At 41.2% G+C, this 13,145-nt stretch overlaps 2 long non-coding RNA genes across 4 annotated transcripts; both read right to left on the bottom strand.

Annotated features, from left to right (window-relative positions):
- Positions 1-377: 377 nt before the first annotated feature.
- Positions 378-4,085, bottom strand: LOC128630415 (uncharacterized). 2 transcript variants are annotated; one of them, XR_008394685.1, is made up of 3 exons: positions 2,234-3,676; positions 882-2,110; positions 378-764 (listed from the first exon to the last, which is right to left on the bottom strand). It is a non-coding gene; the product is annotated as an uncharacterized LOC128630415 (long non-coding RNA). The 2 variants fall into 2 exon arrangements; XR_008394684.1 differs by having other exon boundaries at positions 378-2,110; positions 2,234-4,085.
- Positions 4,086-6,632: 2,547 nt separating this feature from the next.
- LOC128630427 (uncharacterized) lies at positions 6,633-12,076 on the bottom strand. 2 transcript variants are annotated; one of them, XR_008394734.1, is made up of 3 exons: positions 11,888-12,076; positions 7,791-7,853; positions 6,633-7,150 (listed from the first exon to the last, which is right to left on the bottom strand). It is a non-coding gene; the product is annotated as an uncharacterized LOC128630427 (long non-coding RNA). The 2 variants fall into 2 exon arrangements; XR_008394735.1 differs by having other exon boundaries at positions 11,892-12,076.
- Positions 12,077-13,145: the final 1,069 nt, after the last annotated feature.

Below are 13,145 nucleotides of genomic sequence, written 5' to 3'. Positions count from 1 at the left end.
AAAATGATCAGGTTAATCACTTGCAACATTTAGGATATGAATTTCTTGTATTGAGAGAGGTTTTTAATTATACACAGATATAAATAGATGTTGTTTATTTGTAGTTTTCATATTTGACTCAGTACATTACACCACATTTATTTAATCAACTATTTATCAAGTTTTTTCAATATTGAACTGAATGATTGTTCAATATCAATAAAAATCTTCAAATAATCTTTCAACACCATCAATACATCTCATCAGTAAATAAAAATCTACATTTATCCAGCTGATCTATTGACTGGTTTATTGAAAGTTTTACAGCTTCGGCAGGTAAAGAAGCCATGGCTTTAATCTGATCGTCTGATTTCTAATGATAATTAAATGACAAAATACAGAATTAAAGAATATCTTTATTTAAATTCAAAATCACGAATCATTTAAAAATATGGACTACAAGTCATTTCTACAAGTGTTCATACAGACAGAAAGAACAGAGATGAAACGGATTTAACAGATACAGGACAATTAGGACAAGGAAAGTGAGAGAACTAGAATTATCATTTTTTTATTTTTATTTTTTTAAAAATTACAACTGTGTTCAAGATCACAGCAAAAAGACAGTAGAGGAAACAAAGGGAAAAAATATTTCACATTTCCTGTTTAAATTCAACAGTAAAATCTCATGAACTGAAGACATCGTGACTTTTTGAAACCGGTCGTTACATTTTTGAGTCAAACGGAGCAGGTAGTGATGAAGAAGCTGCCTCGAAAGATCATTTCTTTTCCTCGAAGAGTAAAAAAAAAACAAAAAAAACATGAAATCCTAAATGCATGAAAAATAAACTATGTACATTTTATGTCTAATTACAGTGAACCCTACGGAGAGTGAAGCTCACAGAGGCAAAGTGTTCACGCTACAGCAAATTTCACCGGTTGACGCTAAACTCGCTCACTTAGAAGGTGCGTTTCTCTGTCCCGGGATATTCCTAGCACTGTGTGAAAGCTCCTGAGATGTCCAGCATGGAGACGTGTGTGTATGTTGATGTGTACACAGTACCAATGGTCAGGATGTACTGTTGTGTCCGAGTTTCTCGTTCTCCTGAAAAACACACGTGCGCGCGCACGCACACACATACACACACACACACACACGCACACACACACACACACAATGGAATTGTAAAGCAAAACATTGGAATATATATCTTAATCACATCTCATAGTCCTTTTATAGAGTCTGAATCAGTTTGACTGATTCATTTCGAGTTTATTCAGAGTCGAATCACTTTCTAGTGAGAATCAAATACTCATCTCAGTCTAGTTCGTTTGGAAGTGTGCGACTCTCACTAGAAAATTATTCGACTCCGAATCGTCTCGAAACGAATCAAAACCGATTCAGACTGGACAAATGGACTAATAGAAGAGAAAGAGCAACAGGAAAGAGGACAGCCTTCCTGCTGAAAGCAAACCGGATCAGAACCTTACATTAGATTGTTTTCTATATTTTTATTTTAAATCAGTTGTGTTGTTTTTCTTCTTTCTGCACTCGATTGAGGAAACACAGCAATGATAAATAAATAAATAAATTTATCTGTCCAGCTTCCTCCTCTTCGTCCCACAGAATGACGTGTGGGTGACGGATTGACGGATTTAAAAAAAGATGTCTGGGCAAACTGTGACCTCCTCGAGTTAAAAGTGAGCATCCAAGGAAATTTAATGTGTTAACTGCACTACATTCTGCAGTCACAGCGCCAGAAAAAATATGTCCATCTACTGTACATGTTAACACACAAAACAAGCTTTTGAGTATTAGTTACCCTGTCTTACTGTACAAGGCACCTGCAAATAATAAAGCAAGTAATTAAAAGTTCATCTATCATTTCACTTCCACTAATCAGTCTTTTGACCAGTCTAAAAATAAAAAGACTAAAAAGAAACAGACTTAGCAAGAAGAACTGAAGATATGTGGATGATGATGTCTCAGTTCCACCGCAGCTTCAACAGCCCTGGATCTTCTCCTTTAAAGCTTGGAGAAGGGCACGTCTTTCGGACTCTTCTTTTCCAGGGCTGCCTGCGCTGACTTCATAAGATCCTGTGTCTGCAGCATGTTCATGTTCCAAGTAGCCTGGAGACGCAGAGGAGAAATCTCAGTTTTCGACCGCTCTACTTTGTGTTTGTGGCCATACTGTGTGTGCATGGGTCTACCTTGAGGCTAAAAATGCTTTTCATGTCTTAAGCAGGTTCTTACCATGTAGTCTAGGCTCTCAGTCACACTGTGGTCTCAGGAGTAGAGGAGGTTGATTTTGGTTCCTTGGACAGCGACGCGACTCCGGCCTGCAATCTCACCTGCTATTTCCAGAGCTCCAGCAATCATTGACTATCAGGGAACACACGACTGCAGAGATGAAGAACAGAACACACACTTGCCTTCATTTATACTAAATAATAAAGCTACATGAAAAAAATACACGGTACAACCCAAAGTCACATTCTTCTGTTATCATTCCATATCTTCCATGTGTCAGTCCAGAATTTCATCTTTTTGTGATCACAGAAATTAACGCAAAATCAAGAAACTCCACAATATTCAGAGGAGCTTCCACTTTTTCAAAGTCACTGCAGATTTGGGCCAAAACATGTCATGACACGTCATCACCACAACAGGCCTTCAGCACAGGTTACTCTACTTCCTGAAAAAGTGCAGACCCGGATACAAGTTATGTTCACATTCATGGGACAATTCACATTCACAGTTCCATTGTAACTGAACTCGGACCACCTTCTACAGGTAGTCTCGGGTTCGGTACCGCAGTGCACTTCCCAGTCCACATTACGACGGTCACATTACCAACTTTTCATGCAAACTGCTCTGTGTTGGACTAAACATCCAGTGGGAAAGCCCACTAGAAGAGCTACACTGCAGAATTTTTCTGTCTAAAAATGAACAAATTTCAGGTTTTGTAGCTCTTCTTTGATAAATGACAAGATGGTAATATCATAAAATAGTTCATCATAAAACTTTGTATTAAAACCAGACATCTGATGCTCACTGTGGTTTATTTAATCTTCAACAAACTGCAAATGTAAATAATTGTTCAGAGTGTGCCCCCTTGTGGTCAACTCTTTCATAGGGGCTTGTATGAGTCAGAACAATCAGCCCATTCTTATCTTCTCATCACTTACTATCTCTATATATGATCATATGGACAAAAATAGCTTGTTTACAGATCTTGGTGTAAACATGTAAGCAAGCAATGTATGGCAAGTTAATGTTCCTCATACCTTCACCTGAAACCAGGCATCCTGTGTGCACAGACGAATATCACAGGCTGTGATTAGATCCACTCCTGCGAAAGAAGAAATCAGATCCACAAAAAAAAACTTAGTAATTCAGTCTCCTGCAGCTAAAAGCCCCAGTAAAAGATAACTCTCTGATGGTTAAAGCTTTGCAGGAAAAGTGACAGCAAACAATATGGATGGAACTTCCCAGAGTTGTGGTGAGTGTATGAGATGATGGTACTTAACAGTCCCAACAGACCTGCTTATACACAACCGCCATGCACTGCCACCACCACGGGCTTTGGGCACTGCAGACACATCAAACACAAAGTTCAGTTTATATACCACAATGTATTACTCTAATAGGTTATTGATTGTACAAATACTACATGCATGTAGAACACCTACATGCTTTGTGTTTAATTTATGTAAGGAATAAACATACGGTTATAGGAAAACAGTCAACAATCCAATGAAGTGGAGTGACCGTTATCACCCTAAAGTAGAACTGCACATTCTGAAGTGTTTTATTCCCCTTATACCACAGCAAGTTGTCAACAAGCGCATTTCTTTATTAATTAAAGAAGATCATGTCATACACATTAATCTATTTTAAAGGCTGATCGACAGTGGATCTTACAGATGCCGATAACCGATAAGTCGGGTAGCACCTACTAATAACCGATTACTACTGAATGAAAATATAACACTCAGTGGAAAAATTAAGTTCACTTTATTACAAAAATAAACAGTACTGACCGTACCATGAAAATGTACTGCACTTTTTCTAATGAAATATATATATATATATATATATATATATATATATATATATATATATATATATATATATATATATATTTCATTTATATATAAATATATAGCATCAGACTTTTAATCTGAGGGTCCAGGGTTCAAGTCCCTGTTTGGGTGTTGTAGTACCCTCCAAATCTTCTGAGAGGTCCAGTGAAACCATCTAAGGTGCCTCTTTCAAGCATGTTTTGTTCAGCAAGCAAAATGGGCAAACTAAGGAAACATTCAGCAGGTTGTCAAGTTACTAATGGTTACTAGGTGAGAGTGTTGCTACCTAAGCTTTGTTACCTTTTAGCATGAAGTTGACAAAGACATGGGTGGTCATCATAGAGATTGGAGTCCATATAACAGCATCCTTATTAGACTGCGCAGAAAATCATGGGTCTGTGTGAAAAAGAGCACATTCAATGACCCCGACGAGATTTGAACACACAACCTTCTGATCTGACCTTCTTTTCCCACGAGGTCCCATCGCAAAAACTACAGCGCACCATGGTGCAACGCATACTTGTTCATCGGTGTGGCGCTCAAGACGCATTGGAACTCGGAGACAGGTGGTGGGCTGTGACTGTTGCGACTAGTGTCTGACATCTGGGCAAGAGCTCTTTCAGAGGACAAGGCACGAGCCCTTTAAAGGGATAACCTGCCTGGTTTCCCTTCCCTGGACATTAAGGGAGATTTTCAAGATCAAATGGTAGATCTCACCCCAGTGCGTGAGAGTGAAGCGTGGACAACTTATACCTGAAGCGCAACTCAGGGACTCAACTGCCTATGCGATAGAACCATGGTTCAGCCTTCTTCTGGGTAACTTCACACATTTACCATTTGTACGAGGCCTTTGTGTCATTATACGTGTCAGACGATGGGCAATCAGTGGCAAAGGTGGCGTGAACCTGCTTTTTGCGAGGCATACAGAGCCAAGATTACACGTCAGTCTGTGGTGTGGAATTAACGTGTTTGTTAGAAATTTTGGTCTCCTTGTGCAGAAAAGCCAAGTTTAATTAAAAATGCTGATGCTATTCTACTTGTTCTCATACCATGACACGAAGGCATTCCTTGAACCAAGACAAGCCTCCAGAGTGAGCCTTACGAACAAGAGTTATGCTGGTAACGATTTCCAAGCGACATGCTGGTCAAAAGTGTGCTAGTTGTAAACAAAAATACGAACAAGGTCGTTAAACAGAAAGCACTGGGGTTAAGTTGATCTCAACTTAGAAACTGGCCAACATAATAGATAGGACCAAAGTTCAACATTCTCTTGGTTAACGTCACCATTTTACAGGTTTCACAAGAACCTTGTCTCTTTGTATGTCTCAGACTGCAGGCAGTCAGTGGGTAAAGAAGTATGAAGGACAGAGCCGTGGTTGAACCCTGTTGGTTTGTATCCTTGAATAGTGGTGCTGAGCTGTGTTAATAGTTTGTAGAAAGCCATGAGAACCAGATGGGATGCGCCCTTTCCAAGCCAAGGGCTGAGCACCATTTATGTCTGTGAGAACCGTTGAACGAGAGCGTCCACAGGCCTGACCTACAAGCTCGAGGGTAAAGTGCGCTCTCTCTCTCTCCTCGAGCCCAGGTAGCTCAGTCGGTAGAGCATCAGACTTTTAATCTGAGGGTCCAGGGTTCACACAGTCAAACAGTCCCTGTTTGGGTGTTGTAGTACCCTCCAGATCCTCTGAGAGGTCCAGTGAAACCATCTAAGGTGCCTCTTTCCAGCATGTTTTGTTCAGCAAGCAAAATGGGCAAACTAAGGGTAAACATTCAGCAGGTTGTCAAGTTACTAATGGTTACTAGGTGAGAGTGTTGCTACCTAAGCTTTGTTACCTTTTAGCATGAAGTTGACAAAGACATGGGTGGTCATCATAGAGATTGGAGTCCATATAACAGCATCCTTATTAGACTGCGCAGAAAATCATGGGTCTGTGTGAAAAAGAGCACATTGAATGACCGCGACGTGATTTGAACCTCCTGATCTGGAGTCAGACGCACTTCCGTTGCGCCACGAGGTCCCAGCTCGAAGCCTACAGCGCATCATGGTGCAAGGCATACTTGTTCATCGGCGTGGTGATCAAGACGCATTGGAACTCGGAGACAGGTGGTGGGCTGTGACTGTTGCGACTAGTGTCTGACATCTGGGCAAGAGCTCTTTCAGAGGACAAGGCACGAGCCCTTTAAAGGGATAACCTGCCTGGTTTCCCTTCCCTGGACATTAAGAGAGATTTTCAAGATCAAATGGTAGATCTCACTCCAGTGCATTGAATGACCCCGACGTGATTTGAACACGCAACCTTCTGATCTGGAGTCAGACACGCTACCGTTGCTCGCTCGCTCTATCTATTTTATATATATAAAAACAAACACACACACACTATGAATAAATATTAAAGTAAATAAAAAGATGTACAGTATTTCACAATAAAGTGAGAACTCCCCTCACATTTTTGTAAATATTTGATGATATCTTTTCATGTGACAACACTGAAGAAATGACACTTTGCTACAGTGTAAAGTAGTGAGTGTACAGCTTGTGTAGCAGTGTAAATTTGCTGTCTCCTCAAAATAACTCAACACACAATGTCTAAACCGCTGGCAACAAAAGTGAGTACACCCCCAAGTAAAAATGTCCAAATCGGGCCCAATTAGCCATTTTCCCTCCCCGGTGTCATGTGACTTGTTAGTGTTACAAGGTCTCAGGTGTGAATGGGGAGCAGGTGTGTAAAATTTGGTGTCATCACTCTCACACTCCCTCATACTGGTCACTGGAAGTTCGACATGGCACCTCAAGGCAAAGAACTCTCTGAGGATGTGAAAAAAAAGAATTCTTGCTCTACATAAAAATGGCCTAGGCTTTAAGAAGATTACGAAGACCCTGACACTGAGCTGCAGCACGGTGGCCAAGACCATACAGCGGTTTAACAGGACAGGTTCCACTCAGAACAGGCCTCGCCATGGTCGACCAAAGAAGAAGTTGATTGCACGTGCTCAGCGTCATATCCAGAGGTTGTCTTTGGGAAATAGTGCTGCCAGCATTGCTGCAAAGGTTGAAGGGGTGGGGGGTCAGCCTGGGCTTTGGACACTGCAGACACAAACACAAAATCAAGTTTATATACGACAATGTATTACTCTAATAGGTTATTGATTGTGCAAATACTATATGCATGTAGAACCCCTACATGCTTTGCGTTTAATATGTATTATGTAAGGAATAAACATGCGGTTAAACGAGCTTCATTTTGGTAAAATTCAAACATTCAACATTCAAATATTTGGGGGGGGAGGGGGGGGTTTAGAAATCATTTGTTGCCTCAGCTTGTAAATACAGTAGCAAATGTACCAGGTCATAAATTGGCTAACGTATTGGAGAGACAATCCAAAGTGTTCAAAGAAGAGTTGGGTCCACTACTGGAGAGAGAACTCCAGAGGCTGGTGGAAGACAAGATCATTGAACCAATGCAGTTTGCAGAGTGGGCAGCTCCCATTGTTCCAGTCAGAAAACTGATGGTTCTACCCCAACTTGTAGGGATTATAAATTTGCAGTAAATCCAGCTCTAGTGTGGAGCAGTATCCAATTCCCAAGGTAGAAGATTTATTTGCTCAGTCGGCAGGAGGAAAGAATTTCCAAACAGGACATGACCCATGCGCATCAGAAGATAATACTGTACAAAAATTCCAATAAGTACGTTACAATCAACATGCACAAGGGATTATGTACTTACAACAGGCCACCATTTGGAGTTGCTTCAAGTCCAGCGATCTTCCAGCACACAATAGAAGGGATTCTGCAAGACATCACATGCGTCACAGTTTATCTGGATTGCATTCTAGTCTCAGGGGCTAATGAACATCTGCAGAACTTGGATGAGGTACTAAGTAGGATAGAAAAGAGTGGACTGAGGCAAAGAAGGAGCAAGTGCGAGTCCTTGGGAGAAGTAGAGATATTTTTATGTCACAAAATTAATGCCATAGGATTACAGTCGAAAGACAGGTCCTATATTATGTTTGAGACAGCTGGCATTGTAGCCGTGAAATCAGCTAACATTATGCTCCATGTAATGTTTGAGATATCCAGTTATTTGTTAAACGCTAACGCATTGCAGTGTTATAAACTACCTCCTAATGGACCACCATGCATCTCCATTCAGCCCGTGTCCTGTCAGCTAAATGTAGCCTAATGTCACTAATAATTATTCACATGTTCATGCTTTTAATAAATCTTTTTATCCTGACACCATATCAGTGAATTTAAACTAATGCCTGCATTCAGAGTATAAGGGGTGTGTGTGCATTCAGGAGTGCACCTTAGCACTTATTAGTCATGGTCAGACAGTGTTTGAACTAAAATCAAAATCTCTCTCTCTCTCTCTCTCTCTCTCCCCCCCCCCCCCCCTCTCTCTCCCTCTCTCTCTCTCCCAGTATCAGCCAGAGGAGGATGCCCTCCAGGAGTTTTTAATTTTAGTTTTTTTTTTTTTTTTTAATTCTCTGAGTTATTTAAAAAAAAAAAAATCACACCATGGTACTGAGCATGTGTACTTTTGGTGGTATCGTTACCAACGACTAGATTTTTGGTATCATGACATCCCTAATATGTAAGGAAATAGGATGAACTCTGCATACAGGGAAGCTTAGTTTTATGGGGGACTCGCGGAGTGGTTCCACCTCCGCGGCTCTTCTAAGACATCTACACGAAACCCATCCGGGAATTACCAGGATGAAAGGCCTGGTGCGTAGCTATATGTGGTTGCCACACTTGGATGCAGAGGTGGAAGCATTGGTCAAATTGTGTGCAGTCTGTCAGGAAAACAGAAACGCTCCGGCAAACGCGCCACTGCATGCGTGAGAGATACCAGAGCAGCCATGGAGAAGGATTCACATTGATTACGGTGCACCGTGGATGGGTAGAATGTTCTTGATCGTGGTAGAAGCATTCTCAAAATGGATAGAGGCTTATCTGTTAATCAAGTCTACATCCACAGTTACCATTCAGTGCTTAAGACAAACCTTTAGCCAACACAGGATACCAGAAGTAGTGATGTCAGACCATAGCAGTTTTTTTGTTTTTTACCAGTGCTGAATTCCAAGAGTTTATGGAAAGAAACGGAATTAAACACAAGCACAGCACCCTACCATGCATCTTCCAGTGGTCTGGCTGAAAGGGCCGTTCAAACATTCAAAACCCTGATGAAAAGAGTGCTGGAGAGTCCATTGAAAAAGCTAGGCAGAGTGCTGTTCAGTCACCGAACGACGCCACAGTCGACCACTGGCAAATCAGCCGCTAATCGGCTGTGTGGAAGGAAACTGGTCTACATTGAGATACAAATAATTGAGAAAAATGGTACCATGACCAACATGCAAAGGAAAGATATCTCGTGGTGGGTGACCCAGTGTATACTAGGAACTTCAGCTCTGGACCTACTTTTATTCCAGGAACAGTTCAGAAAAAGACTGGTCCTGTATGGTGCACAGTAGCATTGGGAAGTGGGCAGGTAGTGCACTGACATATTGATCAGGTGAGAGATGGGCACAATGCAACATCCGTAGCACCAGTGTTGTAAGACACTTCACGGCCAGATGTTGCCATTCCAGCGCATTCTACAAAAGACTCAGGTTCTTCATTCTCTGAGGAAAGTCACAAACAAAAACTGGGAGGAACTTCTGAAGTGGCTGCATCAGAAACTTTCCTTGGGATGGAAAACCCCGAGTTGAGAAGGTCTACACGTACTAAATCTCCAAGCTATCTGAAAGATTATAATTAGTGTAGTGGTGAGTTCCCCAAACGCAGGGCAAGAATGAACCCAGGAACTGAACTGAATCTCAAGAGAAAGTGGGGCATGCAATAAGACAATGGCCCAAAAGAAATAATGGTTAAAGAACAATAAGGTTATTGGTTTGGAATGGCCAAAACTGATGTCCAAGCCCATGTGCAGGACTAATAAACAGTTACTGGAAATGATTAGTTGCAGTTATTGCTGCACAAGGGGGTCAGATCAGATACTGAAGGCAAAAGGTTCACATATTTTTGCCACTCCCAGATATGTAATATTGGATTATTTTCTGCAATAAATAAATGACCAAGTATAACATGTGTCACGTTTGTTTAAATGGGTTCTCTTTGAGTAGTTTTAGGACTTGTCTGAAAATCTTGTTATTTATGTAGAAATATAGAAAACGTTAAAGGGTTCACAAACTTTCAAGCACCACTGTAGCTGTGATGTGCAGCAAAAGGTTGTTGAGCTTCACAAAATGGGAAGTGTCTATAAGAAAATAGCACAAGCATCGAAAATGCCCATTTCCACCATCAGGACAATAATTAAGAAGTTCCAGTCAACTGGAAATGTTATGAATTAACCTGGAATTGGACGCGTGTCTATATCGTCTCAACACACTGAAGAGGACGGTTCGAGTGGACAAAACATCTCCAAGGATCACAGCTGGAGAATTGCAGGAGTTAGTTGTGTCTTGGGGTCAGAAAGTCTCCAAAACTACAATATGAAGTCACCTACATCACCACAAGTTGTTGGAAGGGTTTCAAGAAAAAAGCCTCTACTCTCATCCAAAAACACACTCAGGTGTCTTCAGTTGGCCAGACACTACTGGAACTTCAAATGGGATCGGGTTCTATGGTCAGATGAAACCAGAATAGAGCTTTTTGGTAATAAACACCAGAGGTGGTTTTGAAGCACACAGATAGGTAGCCATACGGAAAAGTACCTCATGCCCACGGTTAAATATGGTGGTGGATCTTTAATGTTTTGGGAATGTTTTTCTGCCAGAGGACCTGGACATATTGTTAGGATACATGGATATTAAATAAAAACCTGACTGCCTCTGCCAGAAAGATTAAAATGTGCCGTGGTTGGATCTTCCAGCAGGACAGTGATCCAAAACATACATCAAAATCAACGCAAAAACGGTTTACTGACCACAAAATCAAGTCATTTAACACTAATGATCAGTATTGAAAATATTAACATGGATATCTGAGTCTGATAATAAAATTAACTTCTACTTGCAGTCAAATTTTGTAGTGTTTAGGACATTTAACACCCTTCCGTCCAAAAGAAACCAAAAGGGGGTACAAACTTTTACACTCCACGGTATTTGGTTGAAATTGCGCTTATAGAACAACTGAAGAGTAACGTTTCCATACAGGTTTTAGTGAAGTGTTTAACAATAGCAACTTGATTTGAAATGGATGATGTTTCATTAGCATGGCCTGTGCCCAAATCCTGCACGACTGCGTATCTAGGTACACTACACACGAACGAATGGAGTGTCTACCGCACCTAGTGCGCTAGAGATAGAGATTCCATACAAGGTGATTTGGGACGGAGCCAGTGCACAGAAACCGTTTCCCTGCGAGAGGCGCAGGTGGAGCTGGAGCTGTGTGACTGATTTGTGCACCTGTGACTACAGAACTACCTCAAGTCTCCACACAGAGAGCTGTTCAAGAGAAAAACACTCCTAAAGAACAAATCACTGCGCCAGCGAGACATCAACCCTTTAACTAGACGCTCATCCCAATTCCACACAAATACCGCGGAACTACTTAGGGCTGAGAGACAGTTCAAAAAGCACTGAAAATAAGGTCACTTGGTAAACAGTTGCTCTCTGCGTCACCCAGACAGCGAGGCGGATAAACTACAAGTTCCCGAGAAGCGTCAGATTTACTAAACTAACTAGTTCACCGTTTATCCGGCGCTAAATAAACTCCCACCGAGTTAACTCAAGTTAGTACTTTATACCAAAACAGCCGCAGAGCTAACAAGCTAGCAGCTTAGCGAATAAATAAGGCCAAACGCGTTCACCTAGCCACCTACAGTCGGGTGTTAAGTCTACAAGTTGCTCAGTGCTGCGTTTTCTCTCCAATTCTGTAATTCTCCGTCATTAAATGCGGTTCAGAGACGGCTTCCATTACACCAATCACCAGTCCTCAGTGAGTAACCCGCTCGCCATGTACAACCTGCTACCTTTAACAGACAGACGCGGTTAGCCACGCCCACGGACGCCAGGGAGGATAATATGATTGGTTCGAACGTGTGTGGTGGGTGGAGCCACGAGAGAGCGCTCTACATAGAGTTTAAATCTATTACTTCATCTCCAGTGAAATCCTCTTATACAGAGACTAAGGGTCCATAGAGTAGGATTCAGTCATTATCTACATCATTTAATTCACTTGAGTGACACCTGTTTATAATAGTTTCACATAAAATCACAAATATTATAGCATAAAAATGCAAATCATACAAATTTTTTAAAATAAATTATATATTTTGTAAATGTATAAAATAAAACTTGTGTCCTATGTGGTGGTGTAGTGGCTAGCACAAGGACAGATTTAGTGATTTGTCGGATCCTAGACAAAATATAGGGATGGGGCCCTCATTTCAGTGTTTTAACATCAATATTTAAAATTTCAGCTTATGTTATTTAGCATTAACAGCAATAATCAGGCGTGTACGGGGCCAAAAAGTGGTGTTGGCTCGAATTTAGCCTATTACCCAAAAACATTTAAAACTCAACTTAGAAGCCAATACTCACATCTACCTCTGAGCCCAGTTGGAGATAGAAAAAACACACCAGCCGTGAGTGAGAAGAAGCAAGGGTCCAGCTTTATTGTTCCATTCCACCACACGAGATCCACACCGATGAGAATTCTCAAAAGTGATCCCCAATACCCTGAGCTTAAGCTCCAGTATTTATACTGTATTTACACACTAGATAACCCATAGGTTTCCAGAAAAGGCCTATTTCACTTACCCATAGAATTGAAACCAGGGGTTTTACTTTACACATAAAATCAGAACCCAGGCATTTCCAACAACCCAGGAAACAAAAACCCAGTGTTTCTATTTACCTAGGTTTTCAAAAACCAGGATTCCCAATTCCCTAGGTTTTCAAAAACCAAGATTCTCATTTCCCTAGGTTAAAAAAATGACGTAAGCAAGACGACTAAACAACCGGGAGGGACCTTGGTCTTATCGTTATCTCGAGGGGGGGGGGCAGCCACCCTTATAACTGGCTTTCTTCATGGTTCTCTAAAAATTAAGGCTTTCCTTGCGAGACGAGAATCT

The sequence above is a fragment of the Ictalurus punctatus genome, unplaced genomic scaffold, assembly GCF_001660625.3.
Source record: "Ictalurus punctatus breed USDA103 unplaced genomic scaffold, Coco_2.0 Super-Scaffold_100056, whole genome shotgun sequence".
NCBI classification, from domain to species: Eukaryota; Metazoa; Chordata; class Actinopteri; order Siluriformes; family Ictaluridae; genus Ictalurus; species Ictalurus punctatus.
Note: the sequence above shows the minus strand (reverse complement) of the source record. Positions and strands in the feature narration are given on the sequence as shown.